Below are 7,044 nucleotides of genomic sequence, written 5' to 3'. Positions count from 1 at the left end.
CACCAATTTGTGCTTAGGTACTGCGGACCCAAAATAAATAAAACCTTGGCTCTGCCCTTGAGGGAATTATAAGCCCAAAATCTGGGTTAATGATTTTCTAAGGTTAGGCCAAGTTGTTTAAATACTCAAACAGAATATATCTACCTCCTTGTTGAGAGCAGTGGGCATTTTGTCATCAAGGTTTCAAGAGGCTAAAGTTAAAGATGGGAGTAGGTGGTTCTATAGGTTATCTAATCTCTAAGGGCATGAAGTCCCTAATGGATGGATATAGTGTCTTTGGTCCATTTCAGATGTTTCTTAGTATTAAAATATTGTCCCTTGATGACAATGTTGGGTGCAGGCACAGGGGGCAGACCCATGGGAACCACACAATGCCCCTCAATTGTGGTCATCATCAGCCAGCAATGGCAGCCAGAGAGGGAGACCTGGCTCCTGTTTCTTTCCTAAATTCCCTCTCATCACTGCAAACCTGGAAACTCAAAGGTTTCAGGGGCCAGGCAGATAATACAGGGCTGTGAGACCAAAGGAACTGGAGGAACTCTGTGCATTTTAAAAGCATTCAAACTGCTTTCTCAGCAGCAATCTCTAGAGCTGGCCTTGAGAATCTGCTTCACCATTTCCATCTGTCTATGTTTGGACATGTTACTTCACCTCTTTAATTCTTTGACTCCTCATCAGTAAATAGGGATAATAATACCCATCCTGCATATATCCCCAGGTGGTTGTGATAATTTAATTATCCAATATCTATAAAAGCATTTTAAAACTATAAATCATTACAAAAATGCAAGCAACTTAAACAATATCAAGTCTTCCTTATCTCTGAAGGTTTAATTTATGCTCTGTTTCTCTTAGAACTTAGGGACATACATTCCTATCTATTTTCCAGAATTCCACTGATAATATTTGTTGGAAAAAGTACTCTTTTTCTGCTGCCCTAACTTGTTGAGAGTATGGTTTATGCGATTGTTAACTTGCTGCCCTACAGCAAATCAAATCGACAAATATTTACTAGCTGCTGAGCTCAGCTTTGTAGGAAATACAAAAACTATGAGATTCTCTTTCTGCATTAAAGGAGCAAATTGCCCAGCTACACCGTGGTACCCATATATTCTAAGGAGGAAAAAACTGCCTATGCTCTCTGGATGCCCCCAGTACACCTGGAGCTTTACTTCAAATACAAGAAACAGCTGGTGTTCATGATTTAAGGCTCAATACAAATAGTAGGGAGAATTTATTTTACAAGCTGTCTAGTTTGGCAAAATTCCAGAATTCATCAAATAGAAAGATAAAGATGATGGTAATAATGATAAAAATGATTCTTCAAATGGCCATCATCAAAAAATCTACAAAAAAAAAATGCTGGAGGGGGTGTGGAGAAAAGGGACCCCTCTTGCACTGTTGGTGGGAATGTAAATTGATACAGCCACTAGGGAGAACAGTATGGAGGTTCCTTAAAAAACTAAAAATAGAACTACCATATGACCCAGCAATCCCACTACTGGGCACATACCCTGAGAAAACCATAATTCATAAAGATACATGTACCACAATGTTCACTGTGGCACTACTTACAATAGACAGGACATGGAAGCAACCTAAATGTCCATCGACAGATGAATGGATAAAGAAGATGTGGCACATGTATACGATGGAATATTACTCAGCCATAAAAAGGAATGAAATTGAGTTATTTGTGATGAGGTAGATGGACTTAGAGTCTGTCATACAGAGTGAAGTAAGTCAGAAAGAGAAAAACAAATACCATATGCTAACACACATACATGGAATCTAAAAATGGTACCAATGAACCTAGTGGCAGGGCAGGAATAAAGATGCAGACGTAGAAAACGGACTTGAGGACTCGGGGGGGGGGAAGGGGAAGCTGGGACAAAGTGAGAGAGTAGTAGCATGGACATAGATACACTACCAAATGTAAAATAGATAGTTAGTGGGAAGCTGCTGCATAGCACAAGGAGATCAGCTTGATGCTTTGTGACCACCTAGAGGGGCGGGATAGGGAGGGTGGGAGGGAGGCTCAAGAGGGAGGGGATATGGCAATATATATATGTATACTTATAGCTGATTCACTTTGTTGTACAGCACAAACTAACACAACATTGTAAAGCGATTACACTCCAATAAAGATATAAAAAAAATTTTTTTAAAGATTCTTCATAGCTGTTCTTAAGATAGTGACATAAAAGAAGTGCAATCTACATAGGACCTTCCAAAACTGGAACATACCCTCAACTTCACCCAAAATAGACTTATAGCAGGCAGGGCCTTCCCAGCACCTGTAGAAATCAATGGTGACCCTATACACTTGACACAGTTGTGCTTGGAAGCTGGACCTGTGAAGGTTTCAGGCCAGGTTCCTTTGATTAATCCAGTAAAAGGGCATCAATATTTGTTTAACATAGGAAAGCTCCCAAAGAACCCCAATATTTCAAAACCCAAATGATACTCAAAATGACAACATCCAACTAGTGCTTTTCTGTGAACCGTTGAGATCTTTAAGTCTCAAGATAAGTCTAAGAAAACAAGGCTTCTATGGGACTTCCCTGGCGGTCCAGTGGCTAAGACTCTGCGCGTGCAATGCAGGGGGCGAGGGTTTGATCCCTGGTTAGGGAACTAAGATCCCACACGCTATGCAGCACGGCCAAAATAAAATAAAACAAGGCTTCTAATAAGGGAAAATGCCAATGTCCTGATTCATAAATGAATTTTCACCACTTGGTGAGAATAATAATTCAAGCTAACACATACTGAGTACTTCTACTTCCAGGTAAGGTGCTGAGGACTTTAATACATTAGCTTACTGAATTCTCTTGATAAGCTGTTGTAAGTATAGTCACTATTCTCATCTTAAAGATAAGGAAACTAGGGCTCCCAGAGGTTCTATCATGGCCCAAGGTCACATGGCTGAGTTGGGCTATTCGGCTGCCCCTCACCACGTGTAACTCAGACAGAAGTGGATGTGGTCTGCCTTTCAGTCCCCAGGTGGCTGCAGTTCAATGAGTGGCTCTGGTTTCAAGTAGGCAGCACATGGATGACAGCTAATCCCATCTACAGCCATGGACAGTATCCCTCACCCTACCAGTTACTTCACAGAAGGTCTTCTTTTTGTCCCCAACAGGACTGGGTGTAAGACCTGGAAATGGCTCAGCAAGCCCCCTCCCCAGTACTTCGAAAAAGAGAATCTAAAATACTTTATTCCATTATCAATGGATTATCCCTTTTCCATCCTATTTAGTGTCCTTAATAGTGGAAAATTCCATGGAGACTGGTTTGATGAGGTACAAGAGCCTTTCCAACTGAAGTGTGTTTCAGAAATTTAAGTTGTGTCCATGAATGTTTATGACTTAGATCTTCTCTTTTTCAGTGGGGTCTTCACTTAGAGGACAGAAGATATTATTTGTCTTGGGCAAGAAACCTATTGCTCTTGAGATTTTCCACCTGTAAAATGGGGATAATAACATTTAGCCCACATTTTCCACATGGTTTTGGGGAGTATAAAAAGAATGCAAAAAAGAGAGGTAAGAAGACTTTTATAATACAAGCCAGATGCCATCTTCTCTAACATTTCCAATCTAGAGGCCCCACCACCACCCATCACTCTCCTGACAGCAGCCAGTTTTCTTTTATTTATAGCAGCTCTCATTACCCAAATTAAAATTTTTATTTAATTGTTTACTTGAGAACTTCCTGTGTCTCCAAATACAATGAAATTCCATGCAAGAAAGGATTTTGTCTCCTTGTTTGTCATTGCATTGCCAGCATCTAAAACTGTCCCTGGCAGACATTAGACTCTCAATAAATGCATGTTGAATAGTAAAACCTTTTTTTAAAAATACCTATATCTTTGTTAACATTTTTAAAAATTGGATTTCAGGTCCATAGAAATAGATTAAGTATAATCCTTGGTTAATGGCACGACTTCTTTGGTTATTTATTTAGCTGTTGAATTAGGTTTTTTCCCTGAAAAAAAAAAAGAAACATAACCTAAAACAAAAGCTAAGGTCCTTCATTTCACCATAGGGCCTTGACCCTTATCTCACCTCTGAGTCTCTCCCCATCTAAGGTAATCATCATTCAGAATCCCAGGTTCTTCATTTCCCTAGAAGTAGAGCCTGAGATGGGATTCTTGCTTAGGTGATTTACTGAGGGAGTTCTCAGGAGAAGGGGAGTTTGGGAAGCAGGGAGGGACAGGGGGAAAAAAAGCTAAGCAAGGATATGGAATCTGCTGGAGGCTGGATTCAGAGCTGTCAAGCATACACTGAACCACAGCATTCAATCTACCGTGAAGTAAAAGACTAGCTGTTTGTACCCCGAGTCAGGCAGTCATTGGCTGACGTGTGGGGAGGTGATAAAGAGGAAGCAGGTGCATGGCTTCCTAGGTAAGGCAGGCCCCATTTGGCTAAGGACAATTCTCCAGAGAAGGATGGGGCCTTGAGCTGTGGATAGGCAACACTCCTAGCAGCTGCGGATGAGTGCACTTGACTGGGAAAAGGGGTCTGAGCATGCCTACTATACCTTGCTTCCCTTCCCCCAACCCTTTTTACTGAGTTATAGCTGACTTACAATATTATATGTTTTAGGTGTACAACAAAGTGATTCATAATTTTTAAAGATTATACTCCATTTATATTTATTATAAAATATTGGCTATATTCCCTGTGTTGCACAATATATCCTCGTAGCTCATTTATTTTATACATAGTAGTTTGTACCTCTTAATCCCCTACCCCTATCTTGTCCCTTCCCTCTTCCCTCTTCCCTCTCCCCACTGTTAACCACTGGTTTGTTTTCTATATCTGTGAGTCTGTTCTTTTTTGTTATATTCACTAGTTTGTTTTATTTTTCAGATTCCACATATAAGTGATAACATACAGTATTTGTCTTTCTCTGTCTGACTTATTTCACTATTGCTTCCCTTTTTTACACAGTTTTATCAAATTTTATGCCTTCCTTATAAGTGTATGTGTATATATAAATTATATATATATATATATTTTTTTCCCAGTTATTTGGAACTTTCTAGAAAGGAAATCACACTAAATTTTGTTTTGACTGTAGTATAATATTTCAGTATGTGAAAATACCATACTTATTCACCCATTCTCCCACTGGTGGACTTTTAAGTTGTTTTTAGGTTTTTGCTATTATGAACAGTGTTGCTGTGAACATTCTCATTTATGTCTCCTGTTGAATACTACAAGAATTTCTTGGGTTTATGCCTGGGGTGGAATAGGTGGATCATAAAGTATGAACTTTAGAAGATAATGCCCAACTATTTTCCAAAGTGATTTTACTAAGTCACACACCGACCCATAATGTATAAAAGATCCTATTATCTACCTCCTCTCCAACTTTTTTTTTAATAGATCTTTATTGGAGTATAATTACTTCACAATACTGTGTTAGTTTCTGTTGCACAACAAAGTGAATCAGCCATATACATACACATGTCCCCATATCCCCTCCCTCTTGAGCCTCCCTCCCACCCTCCCTATCCCACCCCTCTAGGTCATTGCAAAACACCTAGCCGATCTCCCCGTGCTTTGCTGCTGCTTCCCACCAGCCAACTACTTTACATTCGGTAGTGTATGTATGTCGATGCTACTCTCACTTCGCCCCAGCTTCACCCTCTCCAACTTTTTGACTTATGTAAATTGAATGAGTTTAAAATGGCATTTCATTTTGGTCTTGATTTGTACATCTTCCATCAGTAATCATCTCTTCCTGTTTTTATCAAAATACTTGTTACCTCTTAAGTGAAATGCTTGCTCATATCTTTTGTCCATTTTTCTATCAGATTATTTGTTCTTTTCTTACTGATGTGTAGGAGTTCTTTGCATCTCCTTCGTCTGTTGAGTGTATTATGAATGTTGTGACTATCTTCTCCTAGTCTGCAACTTTTCTCTCTTCATGGTGTCTTTTAATTAATAGCTCTTAATTTTATTATAGTCACAGATATTCTTTTATGGCTTTTTAATGCCTTGCTAATAAATCTTTCTCTTAAGGAATCTAAAGGACAATCTCAATCTTGGGGGTGGGCAGGGGGGTTCCACAAATAGAGCCAGGTTACAGGCGAGTCACAGAGGCAAGCATTGTCAGGTCTACTGAGGCATTGTCTGGTCTGAGGCAGCCCTGACTAGCCAGCACAAGCGACCAGCTGGCTGGCAGGTGTGTTCTGGTTATAGAATTGGATGTATCATGCTATTAGAGCTGGATACCATTAAAAATTCTAATCATAGACTGTAATTAACTTTCCTTGCTCTGACGCCCTGCTCACTAAACAACCTTCTGATTATAATTTGGCTTCCCATGTATCTTTGCCTACAGGGAGAGAATGTACTGTTCAGGCCGACGTGAGGATCCAATCCACTAAACAGTTACATGCCATGATGTAAGTTAATAAATTCGTATTCTGATTTTATCATCTGCCTCATCTGAGCCCTGTAGGCGTGAGTCAGCATCCCCAAGTCTAATCAATATGGATACAGAGAATATCAAGCCTCTGAGCTGAAAAACTAAGAACTAGACCCAGGACCAGAGCGAAATCACCAAGGTAACATTACCCTGGAGGCCCCTCGGCCTGATGGAGAAAGCCTTGCTACATGTCATGTGATGTGGACAGGAATTAAAACTGACTTTTGACATTATAAAGAGCTGCATATTCAAAACCATGGCTTGGTTCCATTCAGGTGAAGGCGAAGAATAGAGGATGATCAGGAGACTCATATTGAATATTTATTGGCTTATGAGCACACACCAGATGCTGCACAAATCCTAGGCAGAAGGATAAGATTTACAGACATGTTTGAAAAAGGCAAATTAAAAAAAAAAAAAGAATAAAGAAAAAAGGCAGATGGTACATGCTAAGGAGGAATGTAGCAAGAGGAGCCTGACTGATGAATCCTTGCTCCACCTTGGTACTCATGGTCCAGGATGCAAAATAGAAAAAGGCAACTTTAAAGACCAAAAACAAAAACCAGGAGAAGAAAACACAAGGTACACCAGAGAACAAATTGTAGTGTG

Source organism: Eschrichtius robustus, chromosome 8 (assembly GCF_028021215.1).
Source record: "Eschrichtius robustus isolate mEscRob2 chromosome 8, mEscRob2.pri, whole genome shotgun sequence".
Taxonomy (NCBI): Eukaryota; Metazoa; Chordata; class Mammalia; order Artiodactyla; family Eschrichtiidae; genus Eschrichtius; species Eschrichtius robustus.
The sequence above is the reverse complement of the archived record's forward strand: the minus strand, read 5'-3'. Positions refer to the sequence as shown.